The sequence below is a fragment of the Silene latifolia genome, chromosome X (genome assembly GCF_048544455.1).
Source record: "Silene latifolia isolate original U9 population chromosome X, ASM4854445v1, whole genome shotgun sequence".
Classification (NCBI taxonomy): domain Eukaryota; kingdom Viridiplantae; phylum Streptophyta; class Magnoliopsida; order Caryophyllales; family Caryophyllaceae; genus Silene; species Silene latifolia.
The window spans coordinates 147322483-147344533 of NC_133537.1; the positions used below are offsets into that span (position 1 = coordinate 147322483).

At 40.4% G+C, this 22051-nt stretch overlaps 1 pseudogene; it reads left to right on the forward strand.

The window, feature by feature from the left end:
• The first annotated feature begins 13422 nt into the window (after positions 1–13422).
• Positions 13423–19463, forward strand: LOC141621615 (ribonuclease 1-like; annotated as a pseudogene).
• Positions 19464–22051: the final 2588 nt, after the last annotated feature.

The following is a 22051-nucleotide window of genomic DNA, read 5'->3' on the forward strand; positions in this document are numbered from 1 at the left end:
GGATATTATTGGACCACAATGGAATCCGATTGCATCAAATACGTAAGACATTGCCACAATTGCCAAATCTTCGGGAATGTGCAACATGTCCCTCCTTCATTGCTCTATACAATGACATCTCCTTGGCCATTTTCTGCATTGGGAATTGACATAATCGGGAAGATAACCCCAGCCGGAACAGGAGGTCTCTATTTCATTCTAGTAGCAATCGACTATTTTACCAAATGGGTAGAAGCGGCTTCCTACACTGGTCTTACAGCTAAAAATGTGGCAAAGTTCATACAAAACAACATCATCTGTCGGTATGGATGCCCACACGAGATCATTAGCGATAACGGATCACATTTCCAAGCCGAGACCGAGCAATTGCTAGCCAAATACAAGATTAAGCATCACCACTCTTCGCCCTATAGACCACGGACTAACGGCGCGGTAGAGAGGCAAGCAAACAAGAATGTTGTCACGATCCTCAAGAAAATGATCGACAACTATAGAGATTGGCCAAGCAAGATACCCTTTGCTTTATGGGGGTATCGTACATCTGTCAGGACGCCCACTGGGGCTACTCCTTTCTATTTGACCTACGGCATGGAAGCTGTACAACCAGTCGAGTTAGAAATACCATCCTTGCGTATTTTACTCGAAAGTCAAATCCCGGAAGCCGATTGGAAAAGGGATAGATATGAAGAACTCATCCTCCTGGATGAACGTAGGCTGCGCGCCCTGCATAACGTCCAAACATATCAAGCACGTATCAAACGGGCTTTCAACAAAAGGGTTAGGCCAAGGAACATCAAAGAAGGAGACTTAGTGCTTAAATCGGTTATAGCTCTCTTACCTGTTGACCCACGGGGAAAATTCAAACCTAATTGGGCCGGACCATTTCTAGTCAAATCCATACTCCCAGGGGGTGCGGTAAGAATCACAGACTTAGACGGGAATGAGTTTTCAAACCCAACAAACCTTGACCAACTGAAACGATACTATGCCTAGAATAGGAACAAAAAACGCGCCTCGCGTAACCCCACGTGCGCTCTTGTGGCACTAAATAAACGGCCCCTGGCCAAGCTAAAATAAGCTAATGTCACTATGCTCTTGCATTTTGACAAATTTGTCATCCTCGTATTATCAAATAAACTAAAATTCGTACCTTCAGAGTAAGCAAAGGCTCATGCTTCTTTTCTAAGTTCATTACAAGCTCCTGCTTAGAACAATTATTCTTTTACATTTACTCGAACTACGCGCAAGGGTTTGATTTCGCTTTTTTAAAGTGAATACGTAGGCAATCCTTCACGGGATTCAACCCATCATATCTAAAATGTAAATAGAAGGACATTTGCATTGCATTTGAAATTCAACAAGAATAATAAAGAGAAAATCACAACGGTTTCATAACCATTTAACCTTTTTTATTTTTCATTCATTTTCTAATAATAATAGTACGCTACATAATAAAAATAGAATAGGCTAGGATTCTAAAAACCCCACCTTTTTTATTACAACAATAATAATAATAATCAAATAATAAATAAAGACTCGAGCTATTCCTCCATCTTCCCCTTGCCCTTGTCCTTCTTGTCATATTTCTTGTCACGACCTCGAGCCGGACGCTCTTGCGCCACTTCAGACCTAATCACCAACGGTCTTTCTCGAGGCCTAGCTTTTCCATTCTTGCCAATCACCATTTCCGCGACAGGAGTAGTCTTTGGTTTCTTCGAAGGATGAACAACTCGAAACCCGGCTTCCTCCTCTCCTTCCGTCAGATGCTTCTCTTTCTCTTTCTCCACTTCGCGCATCTTGCAATCAACGGGCTCGCGCTTCCTCAACTTCTCGCGCTCTTCCGGAGTAGTGGCCTTTCGCCATCTCAGATAAGAATCCGACACCCATAAAGCATTGGCGGAGAAATTCAAGAACCACACGTTTCTTTGGGCCCATTTAATGGCCCACTCCCTTCGGCTTTCTGTAGTAAGTGCCATAGCAGTCTGCGGGACGGTATCAAGCCTCGGGATCGTCTGTTTCAGCCCAACTTGTCTCATCAGCCTTTCCGGGAAGATACATACCATAAACTCCAATCGAGGAATGCGCACGGACCTAGTGGGATCCAAAGAAGACACTCCAGTGACGGACTTAAGGTGCCACCACGGCACGACCCACCTGATCAACGGGCCATCATCACTCTTCAGCTTGTTCTTCCAATAATCACAGACCCGGGTGAAGTCCACCATGTACAACCGCGTCCTCATCGCAATCGAACGAGCATGATAGGAAAGCGCAGGAACTGGGGGCTCGATCAATCAGAGCCGTTCCATAAGCCAAACCTACCAGAAGCGGGTATTAGACATCGAAAAAAAAAAACGAAACGAAAAAAAAAAAAACAAAAAAACAAAAAAACGAAACGAAAAAAAAAAGAAGAAAAAGAAAAGAAGATGTCTTTTACCTGCAGAATGACGGGACTCCCCAAGAATGGCAGATCACGGTTGGATTTCCTATTATCCAAGCCCAAAATAATCTCTCCTAAGCATAAGCAAGCTGGGCTCCTACGCAGTTCCATCTGCTCAACAAGGCCCAGAAGATGGGGATCACCTCTCAAGTCTTCATCAACATGCCCTTGGAAGACATACACATGCAACAAGCAAAAGCCAAATGCCCTCTGCCTAGCAACATGAGAAACGGTGGGGTCGGCCCTGTTGATGAATCGATCTATGAAGTCCAACATTCTCACACCTTTTGAGGTAACTAGACGGTCCACTTCAAGTCTAGTCAATCCGAGCAAATCTCTAAATTTGCTTTTGTACCCTTGAGAAGTAGAAGGAATAACAGGCAAATGTTCGGGGTCCCATCCACCAATAGCAGCAATTTCTTCAGGAAAGGGGCAGATATCACCACCAGGGAACGCAAAAACATGGTAGTTCGAATCCCAGTAGTCAAGGCAAGCATCCAAAAACGGTTTAACAAACTTGATGAGTTTCAAACTCAACAACGACCCAAAATTATAAGAGCCCATATCATGCTTCTCCATATTTGAAAACTCGTTGGTCCATTCCTTCAAGCGGATCTCCAAAGTATTCATGATGAAAATTTTGTTTTGAGAATTTTATGTATTAAGACGAAGAAGAGACGGAAGATTTGTGTGAATAAAAGCTCTATCGACGTTTCTATTTATACTAATTGTTGTTTCCAAAAATCCGTCAGAACGGAACAACCTGGGAACAGGGCAAAGACTGCGCCTCTTCAAAGGGACGCATCTCATGCCTGCGCCTTTTCCTCGGTTCACTTCGTGATTTCCGCGTTGGATCTTTCCTAATTCCATGACGAATAATTTCCTATTCCTACGGATTATTATTTTGGTAAATACGGGAAGATTACCATGTTTCAAGTTTCCTAATTCCGCGGGCACGCATTTTGAGACGACATCGACATTTCGCCATTTTACCACATGTGCACATTTTCATTTTTAGGAAATAAATTTCATTTTCATTTTTTTATAAATTTCATTTTCGTTTTAGGAAATAATTTTTATTTTAATTCGTTTATTTTAACGAAGCTCAACATGTATATATTAATTTCTTAATTTCATTTCTACATTTCTAACTTATAAATTTCCTTTTTTTCTTTTTTTTAGGGGGTAACCCTCCCTACCGTCCGGTCACTTTCGGCAAATTTTTTGCATTTTTTGCATTCTCTCGAGTCTCTCATTTTGCGCTAATCAAGGCCATATGTATATACAAATGTATGTTTTGCGTGTTTTCTATGTAATTTTGACAAAGCATGACGGCGTAAACCGTCATCTACCAAACTGTTTCAAATCGACTGCAGGTACAAGCAACACAATCAAAGCAAAGCAAAGGCGCTCGTGCCATCGTATATATACCAAATGAAGGAAATGTACAACAAACTGGGGGCTCGAGCCCCAAACAAAGTCCAAAAATGTTCAAAATCAATGTACAAATGTGCAAAATACGACAAAAGCCACACAAAACTACTGCTGGGCGCCCTCCAACTCTGCAACTCTCGCCACAAGAACGGCAATCTCGGCGTCCCGAACCTCGAGCTCCCTCAACAAGCGAGCCGTCTCCTCCCGAGACTGGGCCAATTCTCGCTCTAGCTCGCGGCCACCCTGTAAACAATAAATTGGCTCATGTCAATCGTTTCAAGCAAAATCAGAAAATCAAAAAAAAATTCAAAAATGAAATAGGCGTAAGGTTCATACCTGACGACCTCGACCGCCGACAAGTGCCTCGACGGCAGTAGCTCGCAGCCGGTTGGCCACCCTCCACAACGCCACAAACTGAGACGGCGCAACCTGCATTTTCAAAAAGAAATTCTCAACAATTGAACAAACTCAATCAAACGTGTTCTTACAGAAAGGTTATACAAGTTAGAGGCTCACCCTCCGAATCGATGCCGCCGCCGTCCGGGCCAAGATCCGTCACAGCTACGTCGAAGTCACGCAGCTCGGAGATCGTCGTCCTCCCGGCCGCGTCGGTGTACTCGAGGGTCTCGGGGTACTCTGGGGGCTCGATGCCCGCCGCCTCGACCTCTTACAAAGATAAATGGTTCTCATCAATCGATGATCTTTCATCATGATTCTCAAAAATCAAATCAAAATAAAAGATACTCACCACTACTGGCCAGTACGCCAACCTCCCGTAAAGGAACGCCGAGTAGTCCTCGCCAAGGAGAAGAAGGTCGTCACCACTGGCACCAGCCAAGTCCGCCTCCCTCTCAGCCTTAGAAGGCTCCCTAAACATCGTCCGGGGAGGATCGAAGGGAACCGTCAACACGTCCCGTGAGCACTGACGAGCCAAACGCTCGCCCAAGTACAACACAGGACCCATCGACGTCCTCAACAGCAGCCGGCTCGAGCTCCTAGGTCGAAGGATCTCAGCCATGAAAGGAGGCGCTCCACCGTACTCCACCCAAGGTTTGGGCACCCACAGTGACAAGATAAAACAAGGATCATTCCTATGATCAACTAAAAGTGAATATAAGAAGCACGAGCAAATATAAGTGAGATACTCACGCTACTCAGCTGAAGAGCGTTCACGTCCCGCCGGTAGACGTTGTGAGAAGAACGCTTGCTCTTCGTTCGGCACATCACCCAATCCCTCACCACGGGATAGGCCCTCTCCAGCGGCTCCGTCCTCTTGGGCGCGAGGCTCGGGAAGTAGGAGTACACCCACGCCTGTAAAACAAAATAATCAATGACGATCTTCCGTGATTTGATAAAGAAAGGAATTTACTTTGGTCTAAAGGTAGGTTCATACCTCCAGCAGAGTCCAGTGTCCGACAAAGACCAGGAGAAGTCCCCTTCTCCATCAACTCCGGACGAACCATGGCTCTCATGAAGCGGATGAGGACCGCAAAACCAAGCAGCTGACCCGGCCCCAACGTCCTAGGGAGCTCAGTCGAAAGGAAGGGGAGAAGTCAGAGATGACCTCTCGCCTTTGTCTCCGAGGTAAATCAAGACAAGAACCACCAAAGCCACAGACGAGCCCCTGCGTCACCAGACAGTGGGAGGAGGAGCCGTCTCCTCCCGTCAATCGTCACCGCCACGGGTCTTCCCCGCAAAGTAGTCTCGAACGTAAGAATCGGGTATCAAACCCAAGATCAGAACAGCCTTCGGCGACAAGTTCCAGCCGATCAATCTCCTCGCCTCGGCCGAGTCCGCCCTCATGGCGCTCTCCGCCACACCACCTCCTCGGTCCCACACGGCAGACTGTAAATCATGCCGTAGTCCTCCAAAGTGACTCCCACCTCACCAAAAGGCATGTGAAATATGGAAGTCGTGTCCCAGAATCGGTCCAAGAAAGCACGGACCAGGCTAAGGTTAGCCCGCAACTTCCTCTTCGCGATATCCCTCCAAACCTGAACCAAAGGACCGAACGCTCCACGCTCGATCATGGCCCTCTCCTCCGCCGACAGCCGCTCATAGTGCTCTATCGTTGTCGTGTAACCCGAGAATGACCTGATGTTCCCGGCCTCCTATTATGATTTGAAACAAAGCTATCTTTAGTTTTGAATGAAGTTTGAATGAAATTTGAATAAAAGAATGAAAGAGGATGAGTAATGAGTAGTGAATTCCTATTTACCAAACTCTTCACCATCCTGTAGGACAGGTGACCCTCTGCAGCCCACACCAGGTGCCTGCTCTCCCAAGCCTCAGCCCACGCGGGAGCCCCTCTCAGCTGACGACCTCCTCGTCCGACGTTGGCCCGTCTCGGGGACTCCTCCTCCTCAACGGCCTCCTCCTCGTGGAACTCGTCCCCAGCAGCCATCACCGCAGCGGTGAAGGCCTGCTCTAAAGCCTCCTCGACAGTGGCAGCGTCAATCTCCATGGGAGCTCTCCCAGAAGTAGAAGCCTCATCACCTGCAATATTAAAGCAAATTTAGGCCGCGTCACATGATGACAAGCCTTGGTTAAGGGATTTTCGAGCCTTCAAAGCCCTGAAACCGCCATCTTTGGCCATATTCCCACCTACCCGATCATTCATGTGGTAATTAGGGTCAAGTCAAGTCTAGTTTGAAGCCTAGTTCCGGGTTCGAGTCGAAATTTCGGCAGCATTTCGCTTTAATGGCGATTATGCCCCAGAAAAGTGCCCTGAAAAAGCCGTCACAAACCAAAATTCCGAGATGGTAGAAAGTTTACCCATCATTCAAGGATCCCAAATATCAAGTTTCATCGCAAATGGGCAATTCTAAGGCTATTTTCGAAGCAATTTACGGTTTAGCTGTAAAACCGTCTCAAAATTCACTCAAAGGCTTAAAACTTGATGAAAATTCGAGAAAAATACATGGTTATGTTCCTAATATTACCTACTATCCATTTCTAATGTCAATTTGACCAAACAAATGCGTTTGGGGGAAAAGCCCCAAATTTTCGATCAAATGGGTCATAAACCCTAGATTTTTCGGCTCAAAATTGGACGAATGCGGATGATTAACGCAAGATTGAGACACATACCTCGATTAGTCATGATTAATGCAAGCTTTTGGATCAAACCTTGGCGGAAATGGTGAAGATTTGAGAGAGAAATGAGTGATTTATGTTTCGAGCAAATGAATACAAAGCCTCCTGATTTTCGCGTTTTACGCAGAAAAATCAATTTGGGGAATAGACGCAGCAGGCGCTGCGCCTCTTCTTGCTGCGCCTCTTCCTTTTGTTCCCTCCATACGGATTTTCAAAAATTCGTTATGAATTCGTTAATTGTGGGCCCATCTTTGGTGCGCCTCTTCCCCGATGCTATTTCATTCTTTTGGTCCGTTTGGCGATTTTCTTTCGTTCCGGCCCGCATTTCCAAGCCCGCAGCAGGCTGTTGCGTATTATTTATCCCGTCCAAGACCTTTTGCATGTCGCAACGAGCATTCATTCCTTCACAGAATTTGACACACCTTCGTTATGTCTCCAGCGAGAGTAAGCGGATATACTTTCCCTCTCACGACAAGAAAAATAATTCCCAATCGTGTCTCTAGCGAGAGTAAGCGGACGTACTGTCTCTCTCAAGACACGAGGATTGACATCTACCTAAGCAGATTTCCCCTCAGCAGTTCCCGCCTGTGTCCTGCTACTCGCAATTATTTCCCGAAGACTACCCAAACAGTTTTCTCCTCAGCAGTTCCCGCCTGTGTCCTGCTACTCACAATATTTCTTGTTTCCCCCGCGGAGTGCGACAAAGGTGTCGTTCTCCAGAAGTTCCTAAACCAATAGAGTTCCTATACCCAAGCTTTAGTTACCCTTAAGTTGAACTTATATTTGGCCTCCTTTCCGCCGATGCTTTCCTTTAGGGCCCCACACCCTAGCACAAATCCGTACATAACTTTTAGGTCTTACCCTTAGCTCCTACGCTTACCCTTAGCTCCTATGCACCTCCAGAGGCATCTCGAGAAAGAAGTCTCTGGTATGGTCTCTTCTTATGGCTGGCGAGCTTCCTTACGTAGTCTAATGGACTTTAAACGACCCTCCCCGATAGTCGACAGACTCTAAAATGTTCCCGACGACAGGTCCTTGGTTCAGACCCCTTGAGCCGCCTCGCGTCGCCATAGTCGTCAGGTTGTAATCTTCGATTAATCTGATGGCTATACTTTGACTTTCGCCTTGTCCAAGCCTCAGTCAAAGTGGGGGCTCTGTAGATACCTCATTTCTGCACCTCCCGCAAACCACCCGGTGATGATTGGGCCGCATGTTTGATACGCGGAACGATTTGTGACAATTCGTAAGATTATCGTCAAGTAATTGCTCAAATATTAATGTCTACCTCTTAGTTGTCATCTACGTCCCGATACGGTCGTTTTGACAGTAATTAGAGTACATTCGGAGTCCGGGCCTAAAACCGTCTCCATTTTCTGATAACCGTTAAATCCCGAGTCGAATGTTGGAATGTTCCGGATATTTCTATTCCATATTTCATAAATTTTATCTTTTAGTAAGCAATTTCCGTAATATTCACATAAGATATTAAGGAAAATCGAATTATTTCCGTCCTACCATAACTCAAACACGGAGATCTTTCTTCCGGGCAGAGGAAATCACTTGGGAACACGACGCAGCAGTCTCGCGCCTCTTCCAAGAGACGCAGTGGCTGCCGCGCCTCTTCCTGTGCCCTTTTCGCATATTTCTCGTATCTTTTTCATATCTTTCCGAGATTCACTTCCAAAGAGTCTCCGAAACCCTAGTCCCTTCACGTGATTAGTATAAATAGGAGCCTTCGCTCCTCATATTTCTCACGCGAGTGTCCGCCCTTCTCTTCTCCCTTTGCATTCTAGACTTTGTTCTTACTTTTCGCCGTCTACGTGCTTGAACTTTCGACCACGTAAGCTCGGATCCTTCCGGGTACCAGCCTCCCCGTTTGCATGACCGACCAATTTGACCAACTACACAAATATCAACTTAATTAATTAATCGTTTTCCTCTTACGAGGGCACTTTCTTTGCATTCGCGTCGAGCATCACTAATCGATATCTTAGTCCTTCTCGTTTCGTCAACATGTAAGTCTGAGGGTGTATAATCCTTATTTATTTATTGTATTTATCTTTTGTATCATCAATTGTAAGGTTTATGTCGAAAATACCAATTAAAACCGATTTCTAAAACCGTGCTTAAAAACCTCTTTTACGGATTTTCGTAGACAAACGTCGAGAAAGGACGCAGAACTCATCGCCCCTTCGAAGGAGCGCAGATTCGCCGCGCCTCTTCGTGAGGCCGCGCAGATTCTCGCTTCCTTTCTTCTTCCTTCGTCCTCTGTTGTTCGTCAAAGTTCTTTTATTTGTTTCGTTTGTTCTTTAATTCTTCGTCATAATAGTCTAATAAACACATGTATATTTATTATTCATCATTAACATGTTTAATTCGTCACAAATCCGACTTAAATCCCTTATAATCCAATATTTGCGGGTTTTCGTCATTAAATTCAATTCCGGATTATAGAGATTCAATTTGTTCATATTGAGTTTCTGGAATTCGTCTTTGATATAGTTTTCATCTGTTTATTCACGTATTCATCGCATATTCGTCACTAATCCATCGTATCTAACCTAATCAATTGAATTAATTTGTTTAGCTCATTAATATTTTTCACTTCTGTCATTATTCCATCTTGTGTTAATTCGTTTAATTCCGTCTTATTCATGTTTTACTGTTTTTATGACTCATTCATATGTTAAATAACCTATTAATCACTTCCATCCGAGTAAATATCATCAATCGATCATTAAATCACCAATTAACATTAACGGCTTGCAATTACGCTTCACACCTTAATCGAGCCAAGGAACAGACGCGGCGTACGTTTGCGCCTATTCAAAGGACGATTTGACTCTGCTACTTTGTTCTCGGCCGAGTTTCGTCCTCGAACTCCGTTTTTGCCTTGACCTAATTAATTAGCTTTCGTATAATTAACTATTATTCGTATTATCACGCTGATTTGTTCGTCTAATTTCTTTCTTTTATTCTTTCATTCCTTTTTCTCAAATTATCCGTTTTAAAGGTATTTTCGACATAAATCGCCTATTCCGTTGTAATTATTGTAATTTTCATTATTGTAATTTATAATTATTGTATTTCTTTTATTGCTTGTATGTTTTCACATGTAAATGAGCATTAAATCCCTACCTCGACATTAATTGTTTGCTAATTAATTGTTCACCGACTTAGTCTAATTCTCACATGCTAGGATTAAAACTTGGATGTTGCATTGCATGCATATAGCCGACGATATATCAAGTACAAATAACTTTCCTAATCATTAGTAGAGGCCGCTATCGAGGCGGGCGGGATTAGGTGTTCGATCAAAAGAGCTTCCTAATACGTACCCTCACCCCTTACTCCAGATCTCCGTGAACACCCGTGTTCATTGGCATCCACGAGAGTCATTCTAGACATAGAATGTTAAGGGTAACGATTGCTTAGTGTTCATGTCACTACTTTGTGTCTTGACATGACACGAGGTATTCGAACGGTTCCAATTTCCCATAAAAATTGGTGGCGACTCCATACAAAAATGCAAACGCTTGTTTCTCTTTTCCAACCCAAGCGCCCCCGTGGGCGGCCCGCTGTCCACATAATATATGATAAATCTCTAACCCGAGAGACGTTGAGCAAATTGCTACTCATTGATAAAAAAATGTTTTTGTAAGTATTTCATAGTTATCCCATTATTACTAAGAGAATAAATTTTCTTAATAGTTTTCCCTCCAAAAGTAACCTAGGTAAATAAGGAAACAAGACTTTATTTTTAATAAATGATTATCTTTTAATTAAGATATAATCTTTAACCATTATTATCTTTTTTTTTAACTAAATTATAATCTTTTAATTAAAATACAATAAAACTGGTATAAATCTAAAAATTCGTATATGAAAAATCGATAAATTGATGTTATTTGTTTCGTATAAAAAACATTTACTACGTACTTAATTCGTATAAAAAAAATTATGAACTGATATTATTAATTTTGTGACCAAAAACCTTTAAAGAAAATTTATAAATTGACATCATTAGTTTTGTGGTTACAAATTTCATTAAAATACACATTTTATGACATTACTCAAAGGCCATGTTTGGTAAACAACATATTGAGCGAAATCAGTAGATTCCGGCGTAATTAGTAGTTTGACCAAGCAATCTACTATTTTCATTTTTTTTTAATCTGCTATTTTTTAATATTAGTCAGAATCTGCTATTTTTGAATATGCTGCTAATAGGAGCATATTACATTAGCATATTCACTTTATTCATGAAAACATTCTAATTCTTTTAAAATCTGCTAATTACCAAACACCTTTTTCTAATTCTGCTGATTTGTTTGGTAGTCAAATCTGCTGACCATATTCTGCTAATGCTATCCGCTCTCATGAATCTGCTTCTGTTGTTTGCCAAATAAGGCCAAAATCTTTTGATTAGTTTTCCATTTCAATTTTTTATATATCCTCATATTAAAATGTGAAAAATTAATAATGTCAATTTTAAATTTATATATATTATTATAAACTAAAAGATCTATAAATACGGCACATGCATGCGTGGATCTATCTAGTTTGTTTACAATTAAATGGAGAGACTTTGAGCAAATTGCTGCTAATCAATAACTTGCACGGCTTATAAAGTCAAATATACACATGTACGTCCGCATGTACGGTAATAATACGGATATTTTCATGTGTTACAACGGTGATATAAGCATGTTTCCATGTTAAGTTATAAGCAGTTCTTCTTATCAATTACTCGACCGTAATATTAATTAGTTATTATTGAAAGTGAACCAATAATCGACCATATATTACTCCAACTTACGAACGTTGTCATAATTTATGGTTCAGTAACGTATCATTTTAGCTCAAATGAAATATATGTTCAATCGAAAGTCTTTCCAATTAGTCATCATCTATTATCAAGAAGGCTAAATGGTTAAAAATGGTACTGAGTATATATAATGCATGAAAGTCGTATTTTCCTTCATATTACATTTTGTATGAATTAGTAGCCATATTGTGCAGCGGCCTAATATAATTTGTAAGTATTTTTTTCAATCGGGAACTGTGTCTTGGGTCGACTTAACATTTTAAGACGTTTTTAATTTATTTGGGAATAAACTATGATCGGAAAACCGGGAAAATGGTGATTGACCCCCATAACTTTGAGCAATTGTGAAATTAACCTCCATAACTTTCAATTAGAGTGATTTGGCCCCATAACTTACATAATAAGTGAAATTAAACCCCTTTATCAAAACTCACAAGAAATTCAATTTATTATATCAAAAAAGTGAAAATGGTTAATGTTTTTATGAAAAATACAAAATAAAAGTTTACAAAAATAAATTAAAAAAAAGCATAATTAGATAAAAAAAAATTAAAATACCTTACAAAAATCAAACAATTTTTTTTTTATATAAAGTACAGATTTCTCAACTTTTTTTTACAATTTTTGTAAAACAATTTCAATTGCAAAATATTTTGTTAGGTAGTTGTGTTAAAATCAGAAGTCGGAATAAAATATTTTCATGACAAAAAATATAATAAAAGGGCAAAAAAATATTCAAATTTTTCTATTTTTCAACATTTCAAAAAAATCCACATACAATTGTTAATTGTTTTTTTCTTAACAAAAATCATACCGAATTACATACATATGTAAAAAAAAGTTGAAAAACAATATTTTGCAATTGAAATTTTTTTACAAAAATTGTAAAAAATAGTTGAAAAATATATACTTTGTATAAAAATAATAAATTGTTTGATTTTTGTAAAGTAGTTTTAATTTTTTTCTATCTAATATATGCTATTTTTTTTTTTGTATTTTTTATAAAAACATAACCATTTTTACTTTTTTTGATATAATAAATTGAATTTCTCGGTTTAATTTCACTTATTATGTAAGTTATGGGGCCAAATTACTCCAATTGAAAGTTGTGGGGCTTAATTTCAGAATTGCACAAAGTTATGGGGGTAAAACTAAGCCAATTAGTTATATAAGTTGGTTAAATCATTTCAATAAAGTGCAGGCAACTAGTTGACAATTAAAAAAAAAGCATTATAAATAATTTAATGGAAAATGAAAGGGCGCCACCGTATGACACCCAATTTGGGAGCCACCCTCTCACATGGGGTGAGTGGGGACCCCTTCAATTAAGAATGGTTGTAAGAGGGTGACACCCAATTTGGACGTCACCCGATGACACCCTATCACTATCCTAAACGGAAAATGCTTGTTTAGGAATCACCGGAAAAAAATGGTCGTTTTTCTTTGCCTCACATGGCGTAACATATTCCCCTTGTATCATTATTATGATGTTTAATTTCTTATTATTTATTTTATATCAATAGAACTTTCCTCTTCTATGCCATGCACTATATATATCGAGCACCATTTCATCATCTAATTAAAAACTTCACAAATAACAAGTTTCACTTAGAATATAGATTGAGAAGGCAAAATGGCGAAACAAGGCTGCTCAACAATGTTAATACTTGCTCTGGTGTTGTGTTTCTCGAGGGTCGCCCTTGGAAACGATGGTCATGGCGGTTTCCGGGCATTCTACTTCATACAACAGGTACATGATTTAGTTCCATATATAATAATCAATCTATTGAGTAAATATATAAATTTGCGCTAGCTAGGTCCATATCGTAAATTTGGGGACGGTAAATAATTTTATCATATCTAATTTAATTAGAATGTTGAAATTATGTGATTAAACGCAGTGGCTAGGATAATACTGTAATCATGAAGGAGTACGTTGTTGTTATCCCGATATAGGAAAGCCTGCTGCTGATTTCACAGTTTATGGACTTTGGCCTTACTATAATGATGGTACCTTTCCGTACAATTGTGGTGGAGGCAACTGTAAATTTAGGGAAAGATTGATGTTCTTATTCAATGTATCAATATACAATATACACCCATGTTTATATAGTACATGGTTCCTTATTCTCCAAGGTAAACTAAGCTAGAAATAGGAAAGAAATAATACACACAATATATACAATATACAACGGAATATTTCCTAATCGCCATATTTCCAAATCGTCATACTCCCCCTCAAGTTGGCGGTGTTGCATTCCAACTTCCCAACTTGCCAACGATATGCTCAAATTGTTGCCTTCCTAAAGCTTTCGTAAAAATATCTACCAATTGTTGGTCCGTTCGAATAAAACCTGTCTTAATCGTACCATCCAACAAGCGTTGCCGAACAAAATGACAATCAATCTCAATGTACTTCGTTCTTTCGTGAAATACTGGGTTCTTTGCAATATACATTGCCGCTTGATTATCGCAATAAACACTAATAGGCCGCTTATACTCAATGCCCAACGATCCCAGGAACGCTTTCATCCAAATCAGCTCACTTGTCAAATGTGCCATTGCCCTATATTCTGCTTCCGCAGTGGATTTAGACACGGTCACTTGCTTTTTCGTCTTCCATGATACAGGTGAACCACCCATGCTTACAAATACCCCTTCAATGATCTCCTTGTCAAAGGACAACCAGCATAGTCCGAGTCTGCATATCCTACTAACTCCAAATCACTCCCCTTCCTGAGAACTATGCCTCTGCTGACCGATCCTTTAACATATCGCACGACTCTCAATGCTGCTTCCCAATGCTCTTTTCTCGGCTCATTGAGAAATTGGGACAGCACATGTACGGAGTATGTAAGTTCAGGACGCGTAATCGTCAGATATATCAATCTCCCTACAAGCCTCCGATACTTCGTACTATCACGCAACACATAGCCCTTTGCCATAGCTAACCCGTGTTGCTGCTCCATAGAAAAAAGCACCAGTTTTGCTCCTTCTAGTCTTGCCTCCGTCACAATGTCAAGTGCATATTTTCGCTGACCCAAAAACAAACCTCTTTTACCATGTGCTACTTCAATCCCCAGAAAATACTTTAACTTACCCAAGTCCTTAATTCCAAATTTATCATTCAAGAAACCTTTAAACGCCACACAAGCCTCCATCGAATTTCCTACCAAAACCATATCATCGACATACACTAAAACGGCCAGGAAGATTGCTCCATTATTGTATGTAAATAAGGAATAGTCCGCAAAAGATTGTTTAAAACCATACCGTTTAAGCGAGTCTGCTAGTTTGGTGAACCACATTCGTGAGGCCTGCTTCAACCCATAAATCGATTTTAACAGCCGGCAAACTTTCTTTTCTCCTCCCGCTTCAATTCCTGGCGGCATCCTCATATAAAATTCCTCATTCAAGTCTCCGTGTAGAAATGCATTGTTCACATCTAGCTGTGAAATAAACCAATCCTTATTAATTGCAACTGTCAACAAACAACGTACACTCACCATCTTAGCCACGGGAGCAAAGGTTTCGTGAAAGTCAATTCCTTCCACTTGTGTGAACCCTTGCGCAACCAATCTCACCTTATATCTTTCAACACTTCCGTCTGCTTTGTACTTAATTTTGTAGACCCACTTGCATCCTATCGGTTTCTTGCCAATGGGTATATCAACAACCTTCCAAGTATCGTTTTCTTCTAGTGCTTTGATCTCTTGCCTCATTGCTTCTCTCCATCTAGAATCCTTGATGGCTTCATTGTAATGCCTTGGCTCCATATCCTCTGAAATTCTAGACAAAAAGTTTCTATGGACAACAGAATAAGAATTACAAGCAACACTATCTAATAATGGATAACGGGTACCTTTCCTTTTGGAGTATGACTGGAGCGGTTTTTCTTCGATGGTGTTTATTATTGCTGAAGTGCAAATATAATCCTTCCTCCAAAAAGGCTCTTGTCGCTCGCGAGCTCCACGCCCCATCTCTGTTTCCACAGGAGTTCTCACGGCTATCTCATCCTCTCGTTCTCCTCCATTCCTGGCACCTGTGACTTCTTGCTCAACCTCCTGGATTTCTTTTTCATTTGACTCATCAGCTATTTCGACACTTGCCTTATGATGTTGGTCATCCTCAGTTGCAACATTTTGTGGTTCAATCAAATTATCAGTCTGCCAAACTCCCCTAGAAACTCCATCTTGTAATGGGTATACATGCTCCATAAATACCACATCACGAGACGTGTAAGCTTCATGCGTTTGTAAGTCATATACTCGCCACCCTTTCTTTCCATAAGGATACCCTATGAATACATATCGTCTTCCCCTTTCTGCAAACTTATCCTTCTTTCGACTCTTGTTATGCGCATAACACATACATCCAAACACTCGGAGATTGTCTAAACTCGGGGCCTTATTATGTAGTAGCTCATAGGGCGTCTTTCCATTCAAAATTGGGGTAGGCGTCCTGTTGATTAAATACACGGCTGTCAAAACGCACTCCCCCCAGAATTTTAAAGGTAGTCCAGACTCAAAACGCAAAGCTCTCGCCTTTTCCAATATTTGTCGATGTTTCCTCTCAACGCGCCCATTTTGCTGCGGTGTATCGACATTACTTGTCCGCAATATCATCCCGTTTTCTCGATAATATGTAAGCATTGACAGGGACCGAAATTCAGTCCCGTTGTCACTTTGAATTACCTTCACAGATTTATCGAATTGGCGTTGAGCCATATTGCAAAAACTAATGAGTAATTTTCCTACTTCTCCTCTATCTTTCATTAAGTAAACCCATACTCCTCGACTGTAATCGTCCACAATTGTTAAAAAATAATGATCACCGCTTAATTCACTAGCTCCATACGGTCCCCAAATATCACAATGAATTAAATCAAAAATATTCGAGGCTCTTAATTATTACGAATAAAAGTTGAACGGGTTAATTTTGCCCGACAACATGCATCACAAAAATCATTCTTATCCCATGTAAGGTTACTACCAACTAAAGACGATGCTGAATACAAAACTTTATTTGACGGGTGACCTAATCTCCTATGCCATAACCGAACCTTCCTTTGAGCTTCAACACGACAAACTAATTTTTCTTCCTTCCTTTGACCTCTGTAGTAATAAACACCATCGTGTTGCTTACACGCTCCAATCATCCTCTTCGAAGATCGGTCCTGTATTACACAAAAATTAGAATAGAATGTTACTATGCAATCCTTTTCTATTGTTAATTGTTGCACCGAAATTAAACTTCAAGTTAAAGTCGGAACATATAAAACATCATTCAAGATCAAATCACCCTCCAAGTGCACTTCTCCATGGATATCAGCATCTTTTTGTATTCCGTTTGGTAATACCACATTAGCTCGTGTGCCACGACACGAGTTTTTAATTGCTTCTTTTCTTCCTGTCATATGGTGCGAAGCACCTGTGTCTAGAATCCAACAATTTTCAAATTCTTTACCTGCTATTTTCTCTGCATTATTTTCCTTCGTTGGCTGCAACAAGGCGCGCAAGGACTGCCATTCCTCTCGCGTCAATCCAATCTCAGCAGCTGTAAAAGTTCCCTGGCCTTTCGATGAAGTGCTGGCTTCGTCTTTTGCGGATACAGCATTTACCTTCAATGATTGATGCCTGCCTCCTCCACGGCCGAAACCAGCTGCTCCTCTGCCTCTAGTACTCCGTCCGCGTCCTCTGCCTCTGGCAACAATATAGGCTGGTAAACCATTCTTCTCCCAACAATCATCCTCGTCATGGCCCCACTTTTTGCAATAAGTACATCGGCCCTCCTGGACTTCTACCTCGTTGCTATTCCTTGGTCGACCACCACGGTTGCTAGATTGCCCCCTTCTCATGGAAAAGGCAACTCCGTCTTCAACCTTCTCTTCCTTTGTACGCACGATGGCTTTGTGCCTTTCTTCTCTGAGCATAATACCATAAGCCCGACTTAAAGTCGGAATTGGTTCTTCCATTAGAAGATTGGTACGTAATCCACCGTAGATATCATCATCAAGGCCCATCAAAAATTGATGAACCTTCTCCTCTTCTTTCTCTTTTAAAATCTCTTTCCCGGCTCCACACGTGCATGTGGGAACTCGACTGTAGCTAGCCAACTCGTCCCAAACTGCCTTTAGCTTGGTGTAGTATTCAACTATGGTTAGCTTCCCTTGTTTCAATTCATTCAACTCTGATTTAAGTTGATGGACTCTTGGTGCATTTCCGGTCGCATACCTCTCCTTCAACTCATTCCAAATTTCCGCAACAGTACCCGAGAAAGCTATGCTAGCATGTAGTTTTGGGTCAATCACGTTTCTCAACCATGTCTTCACCATGGCTATGCATTGACGCCACGCAACGTGCTCCACCATTTCTTCCTCTCTTTGGTCCATTGCCGGTTCTGCTATCTTGCCATCAAGGATAGCTAACTTGTTTTTCGAGTCAAGCCCCATCCGAACAGCATCTGCCCAATTATCATAATTATCGCCATTGAATATAGTTTGAGTAATCATAATACCTGGATTGTCGGATGGGTGGAGGAACAATGGTGATGACTGTGGGATTGTCACCGAAGTTTGCTTCTTGTCATTGCCTCCAGATGTATCGCCGTTTTTCGTCATATTGTTTTCTTAACCTAGGTCTCTGATACCATGTAAATTTAGGGAAAGATTGATGTTCTTATTCAATGTATCAATATTTACACCCATGTTTATATAGTACATGGTTCCTTATTCTCCAAGGTAAACTAAGCTAGAAATAGGAAAGAAATAATACACACAATATATACAATATACAACGGAATATTTCCTAATCGCCATATTTCAAAATCGTCATAGGAACTTTGACGTAGGTCTGGTAAACCTCCGTTTCTAAATTTCTTTATACAAATTTTTGTACGACACATTAACACTGTATTATAATAACTAGGATTATCATTGTTTACCCGTTTGCCATTTGATTACACGGTCCATATTGTATTACTTTGGCCACGTTTTTAGTGCAATTGTATCAGTTGTATGTTAATTTTATCGTTGAAGATACTCTATGTTACTATATTAGTCTCTCAATTTTTTTGTTTCTTTCCTTTTTTATGCTACTCGGATTTTCTAGTCGGTAATTTTTAACCGTATTGCTTCTCAAATAATAACAATTAAAAGTCTTCTTCCCTCTCCTTAGTTTTTTAATCGTACCAGATAAAGTCCAGCACAATACTAACAAATTCTTATATTATATATAACACCAGCTTAAGCCCTTAGAAGGAAGTCTACAAAAGGCATGGCCATCCTTGACATGCCCACTAATAGGAAGGAAATTCTGGGTGCATGAATGGAACAAGCGTGGAACCTGCACACAATCCTTCCTCGGCGAGTTAGCTTACTTCAAGGCCGCGATCTACCTGAAGAGAAAGGTCAACATCCTCCAAGCCCTTGCCAATGCCGGGATTAGACCCAACAACAAGTTTTACCCGCTTAAGTCGATCAAGCGAGCCATCTCTCGTGCTATTGGGTTCCGGCCTTGGGTTGTTTGTACCCACAATGCACAAGGGCATAGTCAAATATGGCAGGTTTCCGTTTGCGTTGATGCGACTGGAATGAAGCTTATCAATTGCCCTACTATTCCTAAAGGTCGTGGCTCATGTGCTAATAATATCCAATTCCCGTCCTAATAAAATTACCAAAAAAACGTCTAGCTTAAGTTATGTAATTCACATTTACGTTAATCACTATGTGTAATGATGCTGCATGCTGGTTTTTGATTAATTCATTTTTTAGTACACCATTGACATCCTTATTGAAGGCTGCAAGCCCACCGAATATTTATATTATTATTATATTTAAACTTATATAAACCACTTTGCCAGCAAATTCTATGCACATTATAAAGTAGTAATTTTTGAAACTTTTTTTATAAGGTTGTAAGTTTATAAAAGTCGTTTATATAAGGGTGTAATTATTAATTAACCCTATTTATTTTTTAGTTCTTATGATTAATATTAGTTTTATTACTATTAATATATTTATTATAATTTTTTTTTTTTGCAAAAGATTATCATTTCATTTCAAAAGAAAGGAAACTACAGTTTTGCAAGGCATATCCAATAGAGAATACAACCAACAAGGGAAACTACTAAAAGAAGGAGGAGCTAACTATGAAGGTGCAAGAGAATTTGTTGTTGATCAATTTTATAATCCTTCATAAGAAGCCTAATTGCAACAAGGTAATTGATTCTCTTCACGAGCACTTCGACACCATTGCATTTTTGAGCAAAAATGCGAGCATTCCTTTCCTTCCAAAGCTGGTACACAACTGCAGCCAAGGAGATGCTGAACCAGTCACGTTTCCAACCTGAAAGCTGCTGAGCACCATGAGAAAAAGACCATTCCTGCATCAGAGTCTTACTTGGCCTCGTCATACCCATCCAAGACAGGATAATAGCTCAGACAGTAGCTGAAAAACAGCATTGAAAGAACAAATGGCTATGAGATTCCTCCTGCTGTTCACAGAGAACACATCTATTCACCAAACAAATACCCCCGCGGGTGATGTTGTCCACAGTGGCAAGTTGGGATTGAATAGCAAGGGAATTAATGATTTTGTGAGTTGGAATGATACGATAGCAATTCAGGTTGGAGGTCCAAGGCCTAGCAATAGAGTAATCTCTCAGATACCTGTAAGCAAAACCAGGCCTGAGAACTCCACCTTTAATCCAAATGTTGATCAGAATCTGGGCTGGCTGGTTACTTCCAGACAGCAGAATTAATCTATCTCTAGCTTTGATGATACTCCTAAGACTAGCAGGAAAATGATCTTTAGTGCAGATTGACCAAATGTCCTAATGCTTGGTAATATAAGCAGTAATCCATTTAGACCAAAGCCCCCTAGGAGGTTGAGACAGAATGCTAAGCCATTTGAGCAGCAGGGAATAATTCCAAATCTCAATATCCTTGATATTAAATCCACCACCATCCCAGGGAGAACAGATATGCTTCCAACTCTTAAAAACTATTTTCCTGTTCCCATGAACATTGCCCCAAAAGAAGTCTTTACTGAGCTTATTAAGGTTGTTAATAATTTCCAGAGGCATCAAAGTACTAGCACACCAAAAATTTTCAAGTCCAAAAATAATACAGTTAATGAGTTGAGCTCTACCAGCATATGAAAGCAATCTGGAAGACCAATGCTGGCAAACATGCTGAACTTTAGTGACAAGGGAATCATAGAGTGCAACAGAAAACCTTGAATCAGTTAAGGGAATTCCCAAGTATCTAAAAAGGAAGGAGCCAATTTTAGAACCAGTATCTTGAAGAATTTCCTGCTGAACAGTAGGATTAATCCCGCCAAAGTAGATATAAGTTTTATCTACATTGGCACATAACCCAGAGACATCAGCAAACTTAGAAAGCTCATCCTTGACTGCCCTGACTGATGGCACATCTCCTCTAACATAGACCATTAGATCATCTGCATAGACTAAGTGAGTCAGATTAGGTAACCCGCATTTAGAATGATGAGTAACATTCCTCTTTTGACAAAGAACTCTCATACTCCTAGACAACACTTCCATGCTGAGCACAAAGAGGTAAGGAGAGAGAGGATCTCCTTGTCTAATGCCACTCCTCCCTTGAAAAAAACCAATAACACCACTATTAAGTTTAAAAGAATACCAAGGAGTCGATATGCAACCCATCACCCCCTTAATGAACAAGGAGGGAAACCCAAAAGAAGCCAACATATTTGCAATAAAATCCCATTGCAAGGTATCAAAAGCCTTTCTTATATCCACTTTAATAAGGCATCTAGGGAAAATGTTCTTCCTGGTATAACCTTTAACAAGAGACTGAGATAACATGATATTCTCAAAGATACTTCTCCTTTTGATGAAAGCAGTTGCTCCTCTCCAACAATAGTGCGAATAACTTTCTGAAGCCTGGAAGTAATAATTTTGCTAATTGTTTTATAAAAAACCAGTGCAGCAGGAGATAGGTCTGTAGTCTAATACAGACTCAGGCACTGGTTTCTTAGGAATTAAAGAGATAAGAGTGGAATTGGCCTGCTTAGGCATGTTTCCAGTCTTGAAAAAATTCAGCACAACAGCAGTAAAATCAGAGCCAATAATGGACCAAGTAACTTTATAGAAACCAGAAGAAAACCAATCAATAACAGGGCTACTCTCAGAATCAATACTAAACACAACATTCTTAATCTCCTGGATAGAGATAGGCATAATGAGAATGTCAGAATCTACAGGGGACA